Below are 18,973 nucleotides of genomic sequence, written 5' to 3' on the forward strand. Positions count from 1 at the left end.
GCTGCAGTCGCAGTCGCACTCGCACAATCATCATCATCATCATTATCAGATTCGGACTACGAGTTGGCCAAAAGCAAAGGCAAACAAAACCCCCAGACCAGTCGGGCTATCAAGTGGCGCCAAGCCACAAATTGTTTCGGCTCGACTCCGAACTCCAAACTGCAAACTTCCAGCTCCCCACGGCTTCCCCCGGTTCCTCGACTCTCCGATTCCCGCCACTCGGATTCAAATTGGGCTAAAAAGAGAGGCAGAGTGCCAGGTTCCTCTTGGCCAGGTTGATTAGCCATGTTGGTGGCAATGTGCAAACTCGAAAATTACATGGCCCGGCCAAAAGGGGGAACACACACAGGCGATTCCGATGCGATTCGATGTCGTTGTCCGTTGTCTCGAAAGAAGCGAGCAGTAACCCAGCAACCCAGCAGCCCAGCCAATCCACCCAAAAAGGAACCCAGAGTTGGACAAAAGAGGCAGGGGCATCTTTGCTGGCCAGAGGAGATCTCGCCCGGCACACACACGGGCATAAATATGAAAATTATAACTTTAAGTAGCAATCACTCAATCGCTGTTCGGGTTCAGGTTCAGCGCGGTTGCACTGCGGGAAAATGGGGTCTACATTTAGATAAATGGAATTGAAGTTTAACAATGGAACTTCTCGTTTCCAAAACAATATAGGTTTTAGGCAAAAGGCTAGAGGAACGCTTTAGAACTTTGTTTCAAAAATAAATATATATTTGTTTTTCGCAGTTCCTAAGATTCAGGTTGAGGTTGGGACTCTCGCAGCGAGAGCGCCTCATGAATCAAATTTAACGAACGTCTTGTTCATGTTCACAGATCATCATCAGCTGCGACTGCATTTTGATAAAAACCAACAAACATTGTGGGGTGAGGTGAGGAGGGGACTGGGGCCTCGGATACCAGAGGCGTGGAAGGAGGGCTAACAAGCTGAGTGATGTCTGACTGACTGGACGGGACTGAGGACTGAAGACTGAAGACTGAAGACCGAAGAGTGAGGACTGTGGACTGAACCGATGGAGGAGGGCGAGCCCAGAACCGAGGATGTTTCTATTTGGAGGAGAGCGCACCCCCTTTTCCAGGGAGGGGGTGTCTGCCTGCCTTTTTGGACTGCAAATTATTTTTTATTTGCCAGGAACGAAGGCACGTCCGTCTGCCTTGCCTTGCCTTGCTTTTTGCTTTGGCTTTTGGCTTTTGGCTTGGACTCTTTTTTTTTTGTTTTTCGCTGCCTGGGCTTTTGTTTTTTCGAGAGTGTGTGTGCTTGTGTGTGTGTTGTCTTAACTGAATAGCTCGTTAACATTATTGAGCACTTGGCGCCAGTTGTTGGCAGCTTGTTATGGCCAGGGACCAGGGACCAGGCCAAGACCAAGACCAGAGACCAGAGACATGGCCCCAAGCGAGGCCGACTTTGGAGCCAGTTTCCTGGGCCCATACCACACGCGGTATTTCTGTTTTTTTTTTTTGTTAACTTTTTCTCTTTTTTGGACTGAAAAGCCTGGCTTGCTCGACAACAAAACGATTTGCTCTCGTTTGTGCTGGTTCCACAGGCTCTGTTGGCTCTGTTGGCTCCGAAGACGCCAGACTTCAGACTTCTGGCCCAAAAGACCGAGAGACCGAGACCGAGACCGAGACCGAAACCGAGATTCAGGTTCGTGCAAATCGTTACGTGTAAAACTTGCACCTTTTGAACAGAGCACCCAGCGTCGTTGTTTGTTTTTGCCACACACATTTTAACGGAGAGCCACCACGGCTAATTCAATTTCCCCCGGCCAAAAGTGTTGAAGGCAGTTGGCAACGCAAAACGCCAACGAGAAGAAGCCCATGAGCCCATAATTAAGCTTAATTAAGGCTCAGTGCGTTTCCTGCGTTTCTTTTATTTTTTTTTCTGTTTTTTTTTCTCTGCTGAGCTCTTGAGTGTTAAGGTGTCGCTCAGTTGTCCTCGACAGGCCCACATAGGGGTTAATGGCTAATCAATTAGCCCGGCCCGAAAATAAAATGTTCAACGATTGAGTTGTAATTGGGTTGGGCTCAGAGTAAACAAGAAAAAATAATGGTAAGAACCGAAATGAGGGACAAGCAATAATGAAAAACTAAAAGTAAAGTTGAGAACACGAAATAAGGTCAAGACAAGAAGTTTTAGCACTTACTAAAAAAATGTGTCAAAATTTCATCTATTAAAGGGGATTATTAAGAAAAAAACCCTCTAATAAACTCAAAAAATAAAAAGATTAGTAAACAACTAACAAAAATCACATTAAAATGTATTCAAAAATGTGTTAGAAACAACAATTTAACTTTAGCATTTTTGTGAGTTTTGTTTCCGAATTTTTCAGTGAACGGTCATCAAGAATTCGTTGGGTATCTTTCAACAAAACCCATCCTTCAACGCCGGCAAAGTGAGCCCTATGACACTTATCTAAATCTTGGCTGTTTGCGGTGGCCATGTAATCGATTAGCGATGCCATCAGCGGATCCGCAGGTGACATCTGTGTACCCTGTGTCCTGTCCACTTTCCCGACCCTCCTGGCGTCTATTAACGCACCTGTGCGGCTCTCGCTGGCAGGTGAGAGGTGAGGCAGCCGACCTGCCTTAGAAGCGTCAATGCATTATCTGATAGTCAATCAAACAGCAGCTCGAAAATACCAATGGTAGAAAGAGCAGACGAGGCAAGGAGGCTGCAACGGAGATGATACAGGGGGACAAACACAAGGAGGGACACCACTGGCAGTGCCGAGAGAAAAAGAAAAAATAAATACAACAAGAAAGTAAAAACCAACAGAGGTTGGCTTGCAAAACGCATTCGTGGGTTTTTGGCTCTCCTTTTTGTCAACAAGGCGCGGGGATTAAAGTAGCACCTGCAGTTGGCCCAAGGGGAACCGAAAATTGGTAGCAGTAGTGCCGGGGAAACCCTCAAGAAATAGTGGCTGGGGATCGGGGATCCGTTGACAGTTTGGCTTTGTGACAACAAAATTGCTGTCCCTTTTTTGTTTTTCAGAGTGCTTCCTTAATCTTTGTCAACACATTGCCAATGGATTTCCGATATAACCTGCGAAAAGGGGTGCATATTCAACATCATCTTACATCATTTGCCTAGAGAACATCTGTCTGTTGGTTCGGTTGATTTATTTATTTGATCACTTTTTGCATTGCATTTAATTTGAATTTTATTGAATGACAATTGCATGCAAATTGCTTGCGGAAGAGGAAATGTTTTTTTGCATTTTACAGATGCGCATCGTTTGGGTATTTGACAAATTTGTGAGACCCATCGGAACTGGGAACTTGCTAACTGGATGTAGAGATGGATGTGGAGACAAACAAGGACCAAAAGGCAGCTGCATCATAAACGTTAATTACCCACACGCACACACTCACGCAGACACACGCGGGCACAGACGAGTTGAGTCGAAGGATCGGGGCAAATTAGTTAAACCAATAAACTGACAGGCCCAGACTGACTGACCAAGTGGCTGGGCCATATATCAAGTCTATATAATAATAAAACAATTTATGAAGGCATAACCACGGCCCCAAGTCCTCGTAAACACGCTGCCCGTTTGTTTTAGCCTGTCAGTTAGTGGTAACGCCCACTCCCGTCTCGTTTTGGCCCGAAATAAATGGCCATGTCATTAAGATCGGAGGCACCGAAACTCTGGGACCCCGAAACAGGATCATCGGGCAACCGGGCGGGCAACACCACCATCAGAAAGAAGTCAGTAATATAAGTGGGGATAAGTTTCTACAAAAAATGTGTAGTTTGTATGGGGAAAAACTATCGCCTAAAAACTATTCCTTATCGAAGGCCTGCTGACCCTGAGCATAAATCTGGCGCAATGAATAAATCAAATGTGGGAAATCGGGTGTAATTACAATTTGATCGCTTCATTTTGGGAGAGCGTAAAACGAGCGAAGCCAATCGTGACATCAACCAAAACTGAACGAATTTTGAATGCCCTAAAAATAGAGCATACATATAAGTGACTACTGTAAAAGGTACTCTCATAGCAAGGTATAAAGCTTAAAAAAAATTCCAATTGAGCCTAAAATAATAATATAGTTAGGGTATACGAACTTTAGATAGCATTTGCATCACTTGTCGCATCCTTATCGAGGGTAGCGATTAGATTGTGGCGTTGTCATCGCGGCGACTTTTCTTGCCTGATAAGGTGAATGAGGAGGGAGGAGGTGAGGGGCCCTCCTTGTGCACCCATATTTTTTTGGGGGGGAATCGAAAAATCGAAAAAAATAAAACATGGCTGAACCCGTTAACCTAGCCGTCGATTAGAATTCTCGCAGTCGCCGCCCCTCACTCTGTTTTTGTTTTGTTTTTTTTTTCTGTTTTTTTTTGTCAGTCCCCCGATTATTAGCTGTTCACAGTTTCCGCGCCTGTTGTTCGACTTAATTGTTATGAATTGAAATGCAGTTGTCACGCAGATAAGCGGAAAGGAAAGACAAGGGTTCAGGGGTCGCAAGTCGCGGGGTCAGGCTTTGAAAACTCGGATTTCAGCCACTCGGCGACTTTGGGTGTTGATTTATGTTGTCTGCGGATGGGCATGGGCAACATAAAAAACAGCCTCAACAAGTGGCGTTTTGACAAGTGCAGCAAAAACCACACTTTCCAATTATGCGGGGGAAATAAAAACATCAACAGATTTTTAAGCACGCGCTCTCTGGTGGATATTTATTTATTTTGATTCAAATTGTTGTAAGTTATAAAAAAAAAGGGAAAGTATACTAAAGTCTGTTCTTTCTACTTGCGCAAATTTGAAACGTGTGCTGTTATGCTAAAACTATATTATTAAAAGCGCGAGTTCGAGTAACTAAAGTCGTTTACTGTGTACTTCGAGCGGACACCGCCAATATGGATAATTATATATCTGTATGTAGGAATACACAAACAAGGTCCACCCCTTCTTGCTTTGGTTTGTTCTTATTTGGTGTTGTCGCCGCTTTTGTTTGCCTGCCTTTGTATTGTTTCTTTGTTTTTTATTTATATTTTTTTGTTTGTTATAATTGCTCATAATTGCGGCGGTTGTCACACATACTCGCACACGGAAATGCACACATGAATTTGCGCCATTTTTGCAGAAACACTTGGTTCTTGTTTTTTTTTTTTTTTGGTCGCCATCATTTTCGGTCAATTGACACAGGAAAACAAGAAAAAAAAACACACACACAAACACAACCTTTTTCTTTTATTTTATTTTATTTGCAAATTCTAACCTTGCAAATGCAGCCCCTCTCTTTCTTTGTGTAGCTACCCCTCTCTTTCCCTTGCTTCACCTGCTCCGCTTTTGGGCTGTTGCTGTCCCTTTTTCTCCACATGTGTCCCCCGCTTCGGTGGAAAAGAGATGTCGTGACGCCCCCGCATCTTTTTCGTCTTTTCTTGTTGTATTTGGTTTTATTATTATATTTTTTTTGTTTAATTTTCGTGTGTGTGCCTTTGCTTTGTTAGTTTAGCTTGGCTTGCTTTATTTTGTATATTTTTTTCTGGATTGCCGGTCAGTTTTTTTTCGCTGACCGCCCATTGGCCATTTCTCTTGCTCGCCAACTCATTTGCATGCATGAAATGTTCTTAACCTTTTTTTTTTTGATTTTTTTTTAAATTTTGCTTTTGATTTGTCAGTGGACGAGTGTGCGTTCTTTTATAACCCCCCTCCAGCTTATTTGCATTCATTTATTAATAATTTTCAGTTTCCTCTGGCTTTTAGCCTGTTTAATATGTACGCCGGCGGCTTCGTCAGTTGTGTGACTTTTCGCACAATAATCAAAGGCAGCAGCAGCAACAATTGGCATAACAATTTAGCGGCAATTTTTATTTCATTTTCATTTGTCGCACATGCAACGCAGGCAAATCGGTTGAATAAAATATGATGCTTCTGATTTGCATTTATAGAAAGAGAAATAAAATACGTTTACATTTACTACATACGACTATAATGATTGATTTAGATTATCACATGCGAGTACACTATACTATATAAGCCTAATCAATTCAATTATTGCCGTAGAAGGAAAATGCAAAACTCTCAGCTTAAAAACTCAAATTGCAGTCGGATTCAATAAATCTCGTGACGCATATTGTAGGCTCTTGTTTGTATACCTATTTTCCTTGGCCCTTTTTGGACCAAAGATCCCTGGCTAATTTAAGATCCCACTAATTGGTTCAATCTCAATTAGGTTCTTGGCCCGTGTCTCAAGTTGGTTTTGGCCAAGATGCGATTTCACAGGCGAATATTTCCCAAGTGGCAGCAGCAGTGACATTTACACCAAGCCAGCAGGGAAATGGTGGCGGTGGCAAGGAAGTATATCATAGATACACGGACGACCCCAAAGTTGGTGCTAAATTATTTATGGCAAAGTTTTAAATACATTTTGTCAGGGGGGCGAAAAAAAAGCAGAGAGAGCGAGATAGTGAGAGAGTTTGTCTTATTTTTAATTAAATTGTGCGTCAAATGCTTTGCAGCTCGTTTGCCAACTTTTGTGTAGTGGTGGGTGGTTCGATGGGTGGTTCAGTGGGTGGCTCTGTGGGTGGTTTAGTGGGCGCGGACCCCAGCTTTGGACTTCCTTCATTTTTTCCCTGTCAATGTTTGTCTGCCAAAGTGTAAGTAATTTATGCGCATTTAGTGCTCAAGTGAGCTCAAAAGCTAGCGGATAAAGAAAGATGGGCTCAAGATGCTCTACTATTGGACGCTGCGGAGTGGAAATAGAAGGGCCATCGACTGAAAGCTGACTAAGCTCATCTCCATACAAATTGTCGCCGTTGAAAGCCATTAAAGGGGCAGAAAAAAAAAAATAATAAGTTGGGATGCATATGATTATTTCCCTTACGAGTATTTTTAACTGTCCCATGCGTTTATGGCAATAATAATTAATTGGCTATAAATAACGGGTGTCTAACTATTTTTGTCATCAATAAAACAAATGATATTTAAATAATAATAAATATTTCAGGTTATACAAATGTAACGTACAGTATTCATTTAATTGATTTAGTAGAAATTGCCGTAGTTATTCAATAATTTATTCAAAAAATCACCAGTTCTTAATACACATTTTAATCAAATGAAATTCTTATTTATAAGCCCTTCAAATTGCCACAGGGTGCATATCTCTACCCCCCAACTTAACTTGATGTACAGTGGGTAATCGCTAAAACAAACAGTCTCGATGGCTGCCACGCCCCCTGCGCCCACGTTTAATGTCTAAATTATGGTGGTAAGCGCCATTAACGCGTTTCTGTTTGTTTGTTGGCATTGCCTTTTTCCCTGCACAATACATAACCCAAAAGATCCAAGCAGATCCTTCTTGAGTGGTTCGGATCACGATCACGACCAAGAAGATGATGATGATGATGATTCAGAGGGGGGGAGTTTAAGGTGGTGTGGTTGGAACACACCGATGGCCATGTCGATGCACACATCCGCACATCCGTTTAAGCAGCTCTGAAAATCGGGAAATGTGGAGGTTGCCTGGGATTGTTCCCTGCACTGTGCAGAATATCCATACGATTAAATATTATTGACTTAATATTTAATTTTTCCAGAGACCAAATTACAAAATTGTATTAAAGTTCCTTCTTAAAAAGATTTAAATTTGTAAATAATTTGTGATGGTAACACCAGTTTTTCTCTCAGTGCTGAATGCTTTGTTGGCTGGCTGCTGGCTGAGATTGTTGGCAAGTTGTTGGTTGAATTGTTGTAAGCTCGGTTTGAGGACGCGGACGCAGCTAATAACAGTCATCACACACGTCAGACACTCATAAATCCTCAAAGTCAACAAGGCGGAGGGCACATAACGAGCCTAGGCTCGAGGTTCCACGTTCCACGGGCTCCAGGCTTCAGGCTCCAGCCTTCAGTGCTCCGTGTTCGCAGTGCCCAGTTCCAGTTTCCAGTTTCTCAATGGGGAAGATTCAGATTCTAAACGAGCTGCGTTTAAATATTGTTAACATAACCGACATGCGGTTGAGAGACAGGACAGCCCAAGGACCGGATTCTAATGTGTCCCACACACGGCGAACTCCGAGCCCCATCATCATAATCTTCATCATGATGAAGACGGACAACATACTGCAACTTGTTTCAGCCCACAGACAAAAAAACACAAACTACAAAAAATAAAAAATAAGAAGAGAGGGACCCAGTCCCATTCATGGGTGGTGTGCACTGAGGTTCCAAACGCATGTTTATATAATTCTTATTTATGATCGAACAGCGATAAATTCGCATTCTCTCTCGTTGCCTGCCTGTGCGTTTTGTTCTGTTGGTTTTAAATAAATCAAATCAACACGATTCGCAGAAACCTCCTCGCAATCCTCCCCTGATAAGACCCAAAAAAGAAGAAATAGAGGAAATATAAAGAACCCCGGGGGAAGAATCTTGGCAGAGAGATCTACTGTGTTCACCTGTTGAATTCTCCTCCTGTTGGATTTCTCCTCGAAACCGTGCGATTCTTTTGCTTTCTGCTGCAGCAGAATCTCCTGTTGCTTGGGGCTTGTTCTTTTCCCAGAGATTTGGTAGCAAGTTGCACTGCACAGCTGAAGACAGCTGGCTTTGCCACAAAATCATATTTACTGAAGGAGCGTTTGCAGATTGTTGAATGGTTTTCGCGGCCCATCTCGATCTAATATTTCTAACCAACTATATATATTACCAGCTCCCTTATATAAAACCCTTTTTCGCTCTTCGTGACTTTCATCCAGTTGAGACGCCTTAACTGTCTTTCTGAGATACCGATCTTGATCCAGAATGGGAATTCTTTTGGTTTTTGGTGGCGCTCCGTAGGACATTGCGTGTGCTGTGTGTGTCAGTTGTGCTCAAGGACTCGTTGAGACCCCGATGACCGATGGCTGTCATAAGGCGAAAAAAGGAACGATGGCATATTTTTGCGGTCGCACGAAACACGACGAAGAACAAACAGAAACTTACAACTGCTGCCGTTTTTTTTTCCATGTTTGCTCTTGGTTTCTTCGGAGCCCCTTTCTTCACCACAGAAACGGAGCAGGCGGGGGGATTCTTTTTCGTTTTTGCCCGGAGCCAGAGTCTACAAAAGGTGTTGACCAAACAACAACGGCAGCAACTGGCCAAAACACGAGGGGCAACTGGGTACACGCGTCTTAACAAGAACAACAACACCACCAGCATGGCTCAGCACCAAGAAGACGGACCAGGAAGACTGAAGAGAGTGAGGAAGACGACGGCGAAGGCGAAGAGAGAGCAAGTGGTTGGCCCGGCTGCGAAGCTGTTGAGCGCATAAAAAACGTTATAAATAACACGCTCGAGCATTTAACGCGCCAAACATGTGTTCCACTGTCCAATTTGTGGTCTGTTTACCTTTTGCCAATGGGCCTCCGCTCCTTGAGAAGCCAGGGGCGCAACCCGAAGAGGGGATCCAGCGAGATAGTTGAGAAGTAGATGACCACATAGAGGTGCCCACTCCCCAGGAAAACTTACCCAAAAAAATTAGAAAACTTAAGCTGAGCTTAACAGCGATAAAGAGTGAACTCATAAAATCATTATTTATCATACCAACAGCATTCTACCAGAAATCGGAAGTGATAACTGATACTACGGCACTCAAGAAAACCAGGTGACATCTATAAGACTCAAAAGAAGTGGATTCTACTTAGTTAGATGAAGGGCCAAATACAAGGATCAGCAAAGGGCACAGGGAAGAGGAGGAAGCCAAAAAGCCCAGCGGCCTTTGATGATAATAAAATGCAGATACAAACGACACTGGACAAGTGGCCATATGAAGAAGACGTGAAGGGAGAAGCAAGAAACCGAAAAGGATCGAAAAACAAACAAAACTAAACGGGGAGAAGCTAAGAGAGATGAGAGGTGGAATCAGGATGAGATCCGAGAACATAGGACAGAGGATGTGGCTTACCTGGCGCTATAGGTACGGATCAAACAACGAAAGGCAAAAACAAACCCCCGAGGGTTGCGATCAGATCCCTCCAGGCAGCTGACCTTCTCCCCCTTTCTGGACCCTGCCCATACCCATCTTCTTCCGCCTCCCTTTGTCTTTAACGTCTGTGCTGTTTTGCTCGCTCAAATTTGATCAGGCGCCGGCGCAGGGAAGCGGGAACAGGTTGTGAGAAAGAGAGAGGGATTTGACCAGTGGACCGAGAATAACAGCGAAGAGAACCGAAAGAGGGAGAAAAGCCCGGAGGGACCGGGGTTTCACTAAATGGGGATTACCTACTATACCTACTATTGTGTGCGTTCGGGTCGGCCATCAAGTTATCTCAATTATGCTAATTAACCCGTACTGTGAAGGCAAGTCCTCTTGCTAAGTAACGAGTGCAAATTTCAAAAAATCAACTCTTTTCCCCTCTCGACTTAGTTCATCATAATTCATTCAGTAATTAAGTAAATTGTAGAGCAGCGAGTAGTAAAGGAATAGTTGCGAGTGTGATTTTTAGCACAATAAGCTTGGCAACTATCTTCGCACTACGAGTATATTCTTTAATTGTACCGTTACAATGAAAACGAGTAGCGAATAACGAGCGGCGAGTAATGGAATTCCATCGGCGATGTGAATTCCCGCAATTGACGGTTGTCAATCACAGTTTGGATCTGGCCAAGTTGTTTCTGCCTGTCACCTAACTTGTTCCACTTTCTGTTATATCCCCTCCCTCCTTCATTCTATATTTCACCGTGTTTGTCTTTTTTCTCTTTCTTTCTCCACACACGATTGCACACTTGCACTTCCGTTGCATTGGTTTTTTGTTGTTGCTGGGGGGATTGCGATTGTCGTTGACTGCTGACTGCTGACGACTGCCTGGCAATTGGCAGTGCAACAAAATAGCTATTGACAAATTATGACCAACTAAAAGTAATTACACGCGACGAGAAGGAGACGGCAGATAACGAGTTCTGCCGACAACGCGTCAATAGTACAAATAATCAACGAGTGCAGCAGCAGCAACAACAGGAGCAACAATAACAGCAAGAGCAACAGCGTCAAGAGCCGCACTAAACATACACTTAATATTAATTGTTTTTTATTAACACGATCCGGCTGCCTTACACACCACTTGCTTTGCTTTATTCATGCTCTTCCTCTGCTGCCGTTTTCATACCCTGTAACGATTGATGGGGACTTCCGATACCGGAGGTCTTGGGAACTAGGTGGGGATGTGAAATTTGGTATGGACATATTTATGAGACATTTGCAGTCGAAAACTTTACTTTGGCTTTTTGACATGGCAATACAAGCTAGCAGGCTCCCTGGGCGAACATCTAAAAATTCTTGGTTTGAAGATTGTGGAATCTAACAATAATGATTGTTTGTGCCAGAAGTCGCAGAAGCATGCTTTGATAGCATAAAAAGACCAAACAAGGAGTGCGGGGTATGGTTAAGTTGGGAGCTTCAACTTGGTTCCGTTCTTGCTGGCTTCTCTGTTGTTTTATTGCGGCCGTTGCTGAGATTCATTAATAATTCAAAAAATTGCACATGGCCGGCGGCGATGACAGCAACGTCGGCTGCGACGCTGGCAGAGGCAGAGCGTGTAATCGAGTTGTTAACTCAAGTGACAACGAACGTGAGCAGCGACGCCGACGTCGTCGTCGCCGTCAAAAGCATGTGCAAAACAACAATTAAATGCAGTCAACACACGATCACAAAAGGTAAAAAAAAAAAAACAGAAACGAAGAAAATAATATATTTTTTAACCAGAGCGGCCTAAACGACAGAAAGAGATGGAGAGTGCGACTTTGACTTTGTTGCTGCAATTGCTTTTAATGCTTTTAATGAAATCAACACTTTTTACTGCCACTTGCACGCAATCTGCTGCTTCTTACGTTTCTTTATTTTTGCCTCTCTTTGGCGATTTTTTCTTACGTTTTTCGCGCAACTTTTTTCGGGCTGGCAGCTTAATTAAAAGCCAAAACAGCTAAAACATATTTCGCGCCTTTGTTGCTTAACAATTAAAATCAACAACAACAAAAGCCCAACTTCACACTCAATTAACGCGATGCAGGCAGACAAACAACAAAAAGCAAAACAACGTACAAAAAAATATAACAGCAAAACAACACCATACATATGTAAGGCATAAAGCAAAAAAGTTTTGGTGCTGCTGTGATATTTTATATATATGTAAACCTCCTCTTTTTCGTCACCCACTATATGAAGTGGGTTGAAAAGTGTGGGGGAGTGGGGAAGTCGGGCAAAACGCAGCACAGACTGCAAAACTTTTGTTTGCCCTTAATTGACTGCACACACACAAAACAGCGGTGGGAGGTGCAAAAGAGTCAGCGAGATGCACAGACAGAGATAGCAAGTCGAATGCAAAAAGCTATGTTCTTTAGCTGGTTTCCTGTACTCTAGATCAGTTCATAGTTGTTCGTTGGTGTAAGTGGTGGTGAACATATTGGAGGAGTTTTCGGCATTTTATTCTTTGGCATAGTTTCCTGTTTGGCTATATGAGTTCGTGCTTTTGCAGTCGTTGGTGTAATTGTTGAACCAATTTGTTGAAACCTATTTTCCCATTCATATAGTTGTAATTGTGCATAGTATCACAAAGTTGCTGACATATTATATACTGCCCGTTTAAAAGAACTTTGGCCTGAATGCAAGCGGATAGCACACGTCATTGACACCTCAAAGCCACAATCCACAACGGTTCAGAGCGACTACAGTAAACTCCCTTAATACGCCACACACTAATGACAGCTTTAAAGCATATTAAACTTATCAATCTGATTGAATAAGAAAATGCTTGTATTGAGTGCAACAAGAGTGCGTTGGTGATAGCTGCCCATCCACCTGCAAGTGCCCACTGTATTTCGAGCAAGAACAGTGGAACCCCAAACCTCCAACGCTATCCACTCTGTAGATGGTAGATGTGCGTGCGTAATTGCCTTTTGGCTTCGTGTTAATTTTCCCTCGTGGAAAACGCACAACAGGAAAAACTGGAAGGGGGAGACGGAGTCCATGTCGTAGGTGCTACATAAATTTGATTTTTATTTTCCCAGAAAACCGAAACCGAAATAAGAAGAATTTTTATTCATAAAAATCAAGTGGCAACATAAATTCGTGTGTGTTACCAAAAACGTAGTTGTATTTTGTGCCGATGTTTGTTCTTTTCTGTTTCTGTTTCAGTTTCATTCTCTGATTCGGATTTTCTTTGGCAGCTTAATCAGGCAAACAGAACACGCAGAGCAGTTAAAACGCACCAAATGCCCCATACAATTTGTATAATTTTTCAGCCCAGAAAATATTAAATAAATATGCACACATACATAGACATGTGCATAGCAGCAATAATAATAATAATAAAGAAAAAATAAAACCAAAGCAACTCGTCAATTTTTGCCACTTAAAATTCATAAAGCGTCGCCTGAGCCTCAGAAAACTTCGGCAGACCAGAATATATGCACAAACATATAGGAGCCAGAACATGGGGGGTGGGGGGTAAAGAACACGAGCTACCATCAGAAGGCATCAGAAGGATGGCTTTAAACTAAAACTCCTGAATCTGACATTTAAACATTTCCATTTTTAGAAATGTATTTCTTCTGGGCAGCTAATTCAAACGAGTTAAGTCATTTGCTTTGCACATAACTCCGGGGCAATTTGATAAGGGTCAGGAAAATAATGCAAGTTCTTGAACATTTATTTGCTTGAATATTTTGACAGTCATAATGCAAATTCTTGGACATTGGAACATTTGGCAAAACTACGGCACCCAAAGAAACCCACAACTTTTGGCCAACATGAATGGAGTAACGACGTTGGTCCATCCTTTTGAAAACGATACTTCTAATTTCTGGAAAATTGAAATACCATCAAACCCGCTCTCTCCACCACTCGAAGATAAGATCAGGTTCAGGTATATCGCATAGATCAAAAGGATTTGGGGACCAGCTTAGCTGCCTGCCACATTTCCGCGAAAATTTCCCAGCTCAGTGAGCGTCCTTTTTGCCATCGTGTTTCTCTATATCTTTCGTTTTTGTTTTTTTCTTTTTTTTTGCCAATTAGCGTTCTAATCAAGTGTAAACTAATGCTAAAAGCCAAGCCGGATTCGCCTCGAACGCGTGAATTTGCCACGAGGACAAATGCATACAGAAAAGGGTAAAAAAAATAGTAACACATGGGCGAACAAAAAAGTTGGAATTTTAAAAATAATTTAATCATTTAGAATAAAAACTTTTAGGAAATGAAAAATATATTTTAAAACCAAAACCTTTAGGTATCTAAAAAATTATTAAAGCTCAATAAAATATATATTTATTTTAGATATTTAAAAAAATAATAAAAAGTAACCACAAGCTGATAATTAATATTAAGCAAGCGATCGACAATCACAGGATGTATGTATTTTTTGTTTTCTGTGAAAGAGACTGCTAATTTGACTACTTTGCCGCACGGTGAGTGCAAGTGAGATGGCTACAGACTGTCGTTGACTTTGTTGCTGCTGCCGCTCTGCCGGCTGATTTCCTTTGATCTGCCATCGCACATCTAGGAAATGTTTGTCAAATTCATTCGACCGTTCTCATTGTTTTTGACATTTCTTTTAGTCTTCGCTGTTGCTTCTTCTTTTTTGTTGCTGTTGTCGCTGCAGCCTCTTCTTCTTCTTCTTGCTTGTCGTCTGCTCGATCACTTTCTCTGCTTTTTTGGGAGAGGCTTTTTCCAGCTTTTTCTGCCTTTTCTGTTTTTTTTTGCTTTTTTTTGTTGTACTCATTGGGCGCCAATGCCAAACACATGTGTCCAGCTAACAACTTGAATGCATTGTTCTCAGTCCCACACAAACCGACTGATGAAAAAACAGCAGCCGCCAAGATATTAGCTCCACAGATTACCACCAAAAATGTCGATAAACAAATCGATTTATGAGATCAGCAATACAATTCAGCTTATAAGATGTATAACAATTTAGCATGTCTTTTGGCTACAATTCTGTTTGCTCGAATATTTCGCAGACTGGGACTTCAAAAGTCTGCCAAAATCATCGATCTTTAATGCTATATATTTGAGCCCCGCCGTCGTCGATCCCCTCCCCCTTTGCCGACCCGATTTTTGAGCGGACTCCAGCACCACTCCACGCACATTCGTCAGGCATTGTCGTTATTTTTCTGGCGCCAAAAAGACGCCGTCTTCGTCCTCGCTAGCGCTGTCTCTTTCTGACCACGTAGGCCATCTCACTTGCACTTGCACTCTCCTTGCTCACTCGCCTGGCATTCTGTCTTAAGGTTGTTGTTGGGATTCCCTTTTCTTTTTGTTTTTTTTTTGTATCTTGCCCCATTCTTTGTGCGATTTTTTTTTTAGTTTTTGTTTTTGCTCGCTGTTTTCGCTTTTTTGTTCGGTTTTTTTTATATTTATTTTCTTTCCTTTCTTCTTTTTGGGTTCTTCTGAACTCATGTTGTTCATTATAAAGGACGTCATCATCGTCATCTTTTGGGTTGTTGCTGTCGTTGTTGGTTGTCATATTTTGCCTTGTTCGCTTTGTGCATTTCCAAGTTGTCCGTGGAGAAAAGGGAATATCAGACGGAGAAAAAAGTTGGAAGCCTGCGCAAATGCGTTTTAAATATTCCATTCCATGCAGTTCAAGGCGGGCTGTTTCGAATTCCAGGCGTTGCTCATGGTTGTCGAGCGATTGGGGTTCGAAATATGTACCAATTCCGGGGTTCCCCTTCATGATGAGGTTTCCTTTGCGAACTGAAGACTTTCTTGGTGTTTCATTCCATCGTTCCGCTCTTGCATTCTAATCGCTTCCTCATTGCAGAGTTGCAGAGTTATCGCACCATTCTCAACACCTCCTCCTCCTTAAATGTGATAATCACCCATTAGGCTTATCAGTTGCCCACCAAAACTGACGTCTCATTAGCCAAGCGGAGCGTGTAAACAGCTGCATTTTTTCTTGATTAAGACCGAAACCATTTAGCGGCATTTTGTTACCATCAATTTTCGGCTGGTTGCGGTTCTCTGACCAAAAACTCAAACGTCATTAAGCCAAGTTAGGAAAACCGTTAGCCGCGCTTCAATTTTCAACTTGCAACTTCCGCTGCGTGGGCGCTTTATTTATTTATTATTTTCTTTTTTTGTTGAGGGGAAACTTGGATTTTTACCGGCGACGGAAGCGCTTACTTAATTAGCCGAACCAAACAAGAAAAAAATAATACTGAAATTTTGGTGTTCCTCAAATTAATTTTCATTTCATTTAAAGTAGGCGTAAATGCAATTTAAATTAACAGCCACGAAAATGCGCCACTTAAATGCTTTGCTGCCTCTCTTTTTCTCCAATGCCTGTCGCTTTTTAATTTGTTAAGATTTTTTTATGACATTTTTATTGTAATTTAAGCAGCGTCGTGTTCGTATTTGGATTTCGTTTTTCGGCTTTCAGTTTTTGGGTGGTGTGGATTGTAGTTTGGGCCAAACTGGTTTTATTTTATGTAATTTACAGTCGCCGATAGGTAAAAATATTTGTTTGGAGTGTTTAAATTGGATCCTGGGTTGTCCTATAGCAATATGTGTATCTTTCGTTACAAAGAAGAGTAGTAAATTGCGCAGTGGCTAAATGAACAAATTTTTTTTAAATAATTACTGGTTGTAATACACGCACACGATGTGTGCAGTTATCTGTGGGATCCCACCAATTTTCCATAAGCTCTGCACGGCAAGCCAGCGAAATCAATTTGAAATCAAATTACGTGCAAATTATCCAATGGACTCATGAATTTTCCAAGAGTCGAGAGAAACCCAAAGGATATATATCCACCATACATATGGAGGGTCAATCTATCGCTATGCCAATTATTATGCATTTTTTATCGAACTGAAAACTGTCAAGTGAATTTCGTATGGGCACTGGAAGAGGGCCCTTTTGCCCAAATAGGAAAAAGGAAAATTACAGCGTAGAACCGAAGAAATTTCCAAGTTACTAAGCAAATTAAGTGTAATTTAGAAGGGGCATTTTTCGTAACCCCCTTCACCTTCACGTATTTGTCAACTTAGCACATCGATAATTTTTCCTGCCCCCTTTTGCAGGACGACAATTTTAACACAATTATGAAAAACGTTTCCAAGATGGCAAAGCAGGGAAAATGGGGGACTGTGGGTGGGATTTGTTTGGCTCTTCGAGGGTTGTACACTATAACAAAATTTCGCCCTCAACCCCCAAATGACCCCTTTTCCCCCGCCCGCTAATGACTTTGTGGAGGAAAGCTTGGGGAAATATATACGAAAAAAAATGGGAAAATAAAAAACTAGAAGGTGGACACGCCCATTTAATTGAGCCTACGGCTTCGAGGAGGTGGGCGTTGGTGAGCGGGGCAGGCCAGTGCACTTTAGTTGCGTTTTGTCGCCGTCAGCTGAGTTTTTACCCAAAACCAAAAACGGAAGGAATCGAAGGATCACGGGGACCAACAGACCCAGAAAATATGGAGGATATGAAAAATTTTTATTTATGAAAATTAAACAAGTGAACTTTGACAGGCGGTTGCCCAGGGTCTGACCCCTGATCCCGAAACAAAAACTACCAAAAGTTGGGCAAGACTGGGTGTCCTGTGGCGTGTCATTAAATATTTTTGTCTGTCACATTATCGCATGCTTGTCACAAAGCCCCCGACATCAATTAGAAACTATGAATGGGGTACCAAAAGACAAGTCATCCTCATATTTTCTAATCATATCCACAACATTTTACAATTTTCGTTACGATGATTGAAACTCGTTTTACAGATGGGGTTTCAGAAGGAAATTGCCGCTTTCAATTAGATAGAAACTGACGAAATCAAAGCAATCTTGCACTATGTTCCATATGTAATATTTTTTTTTGCGTTTTTCTATCTGGCTCACACTTGGGGTCAACATTTGATAATTTCTGACATTTTGTATAGGTATTTTTCTTTCAATGCTTTCCCTATTTTTCAAATCGTATTTCCTTGACTTCTCGCCATTGAAAGTGTCGCCAAATGTTCACGGGGTGTGGCAAACGAGGGGAGACTTTATTTATTTGCGCTTAGACAGCAATTTCAATTAATTGATAAGTCACAGCAACAAGCAGCAAATAGGAAAACGAAGAAAGATTTCACGCTATTTGCTTTAGCAACTTAATTCCCAGCGACAAATTGAGAAAAAGGGCGAAAAATATTGAAGACGAGGCGGAGCAGCAGTGAAATTTAATTTTAGCTGTTAAGTAAGTGAAGTGGAATGGTTTTACTTGCAGGATGTAAACTGTAAACGGTAGAAGCACACTGAGAATATGGAAAACAAGTCATTCTGAAGAAGCTGTCAAACTTTTGTGAATGAAAAACTAAAGCCACAAGCCTCCAAATCATTGTATCGACGAATTGAAATCGAAATGCGCTACAAAAAAAATCAGGCACAAAAACCGATTGAATCGAGCCAAGTGAATGCAAATCCACTCGCAAAACATTCAAGTGGCACTCACATGAAGAGGTGAAAAAGGGGGGGGGTGGTGTTTTCCAGCGGGAGGGTTTGTGCGGCAGGAAAAACAATAATTTTGACATTGATGATGATGGGGCAACGGCAACAGAAGCGGCAACAATAATTCTGTTTGCTGTTTTGCCATTTGGTTGTTGCTTTTTTTTCGCACGTCTCGCAAGCATGCAACAGCAAAAATGCTAAAAACAACAATAACAGCAACGAAAACATCGTGTGTGTGTGTGTGTGTGTGGCGTGCAAAAAAGTTGCAACTTACACACTGGCATAATCTCCATATGTGTGCTAGGTACAAGTACTTAAAACTTTTACAAGCCACTCGGGGCTCCCCTTCTCTGCCCAACTCACTTCCTCCCATTCCTCATCCACGGCCGCCCCACCACGCCCCCTTTTACAACAATTGCATGCCACACTTTGGGGCAAGCCCCCAGCTCTCCCCTCTTGCAGGGTCATGAACTCGGGAGCACGGAGAAAAAATAGCATTTGGCTATTCATTATATTTGCCACGCCAATATTATTCATTATTTTAAAAATAATGCAATTGATCAAA

General features: G+C 42.1%; 1 protein-coding gene and 1 long non-coding RNA gene across 4 annotated transcripts in view; one reads left to right on the top strand and one right to left on the bottom strand.

Moving 5' to 3' along the window:
- The window catches only part of LOC120455062, a 217,383-nt gene that overhangs the window by 161,718 nt on the left and 36,692 nt on the right, over window positions 1–18,973 (top strand). The gene's annotated exons all lie outside the window — the stretch shown is intronic.
- LOC120455047 (optomotor-blind protein) overlaps window positions 1–18,973 on the bottom strand; it is a 57,125-nt gene that overhangs the window by 34,027 nt on the left and 4,125 nt on the right. The window lies entirely within an intron of this gene.

Source organism: Drosophila santomea, chromosome X, assembly GCF_016746245.2.
Source record: "Drosophila santomea strain STO CAGO 1482 chromosome X, Prin_Dsan_1.1, whole genome shotgun sequence".
Taxonomy (NCBI): Eukaryota; Metazoa; Arthropoda; class Insecta; order Diptera; family Drosophilidae; genus Drosophila; species Drosophila santomea.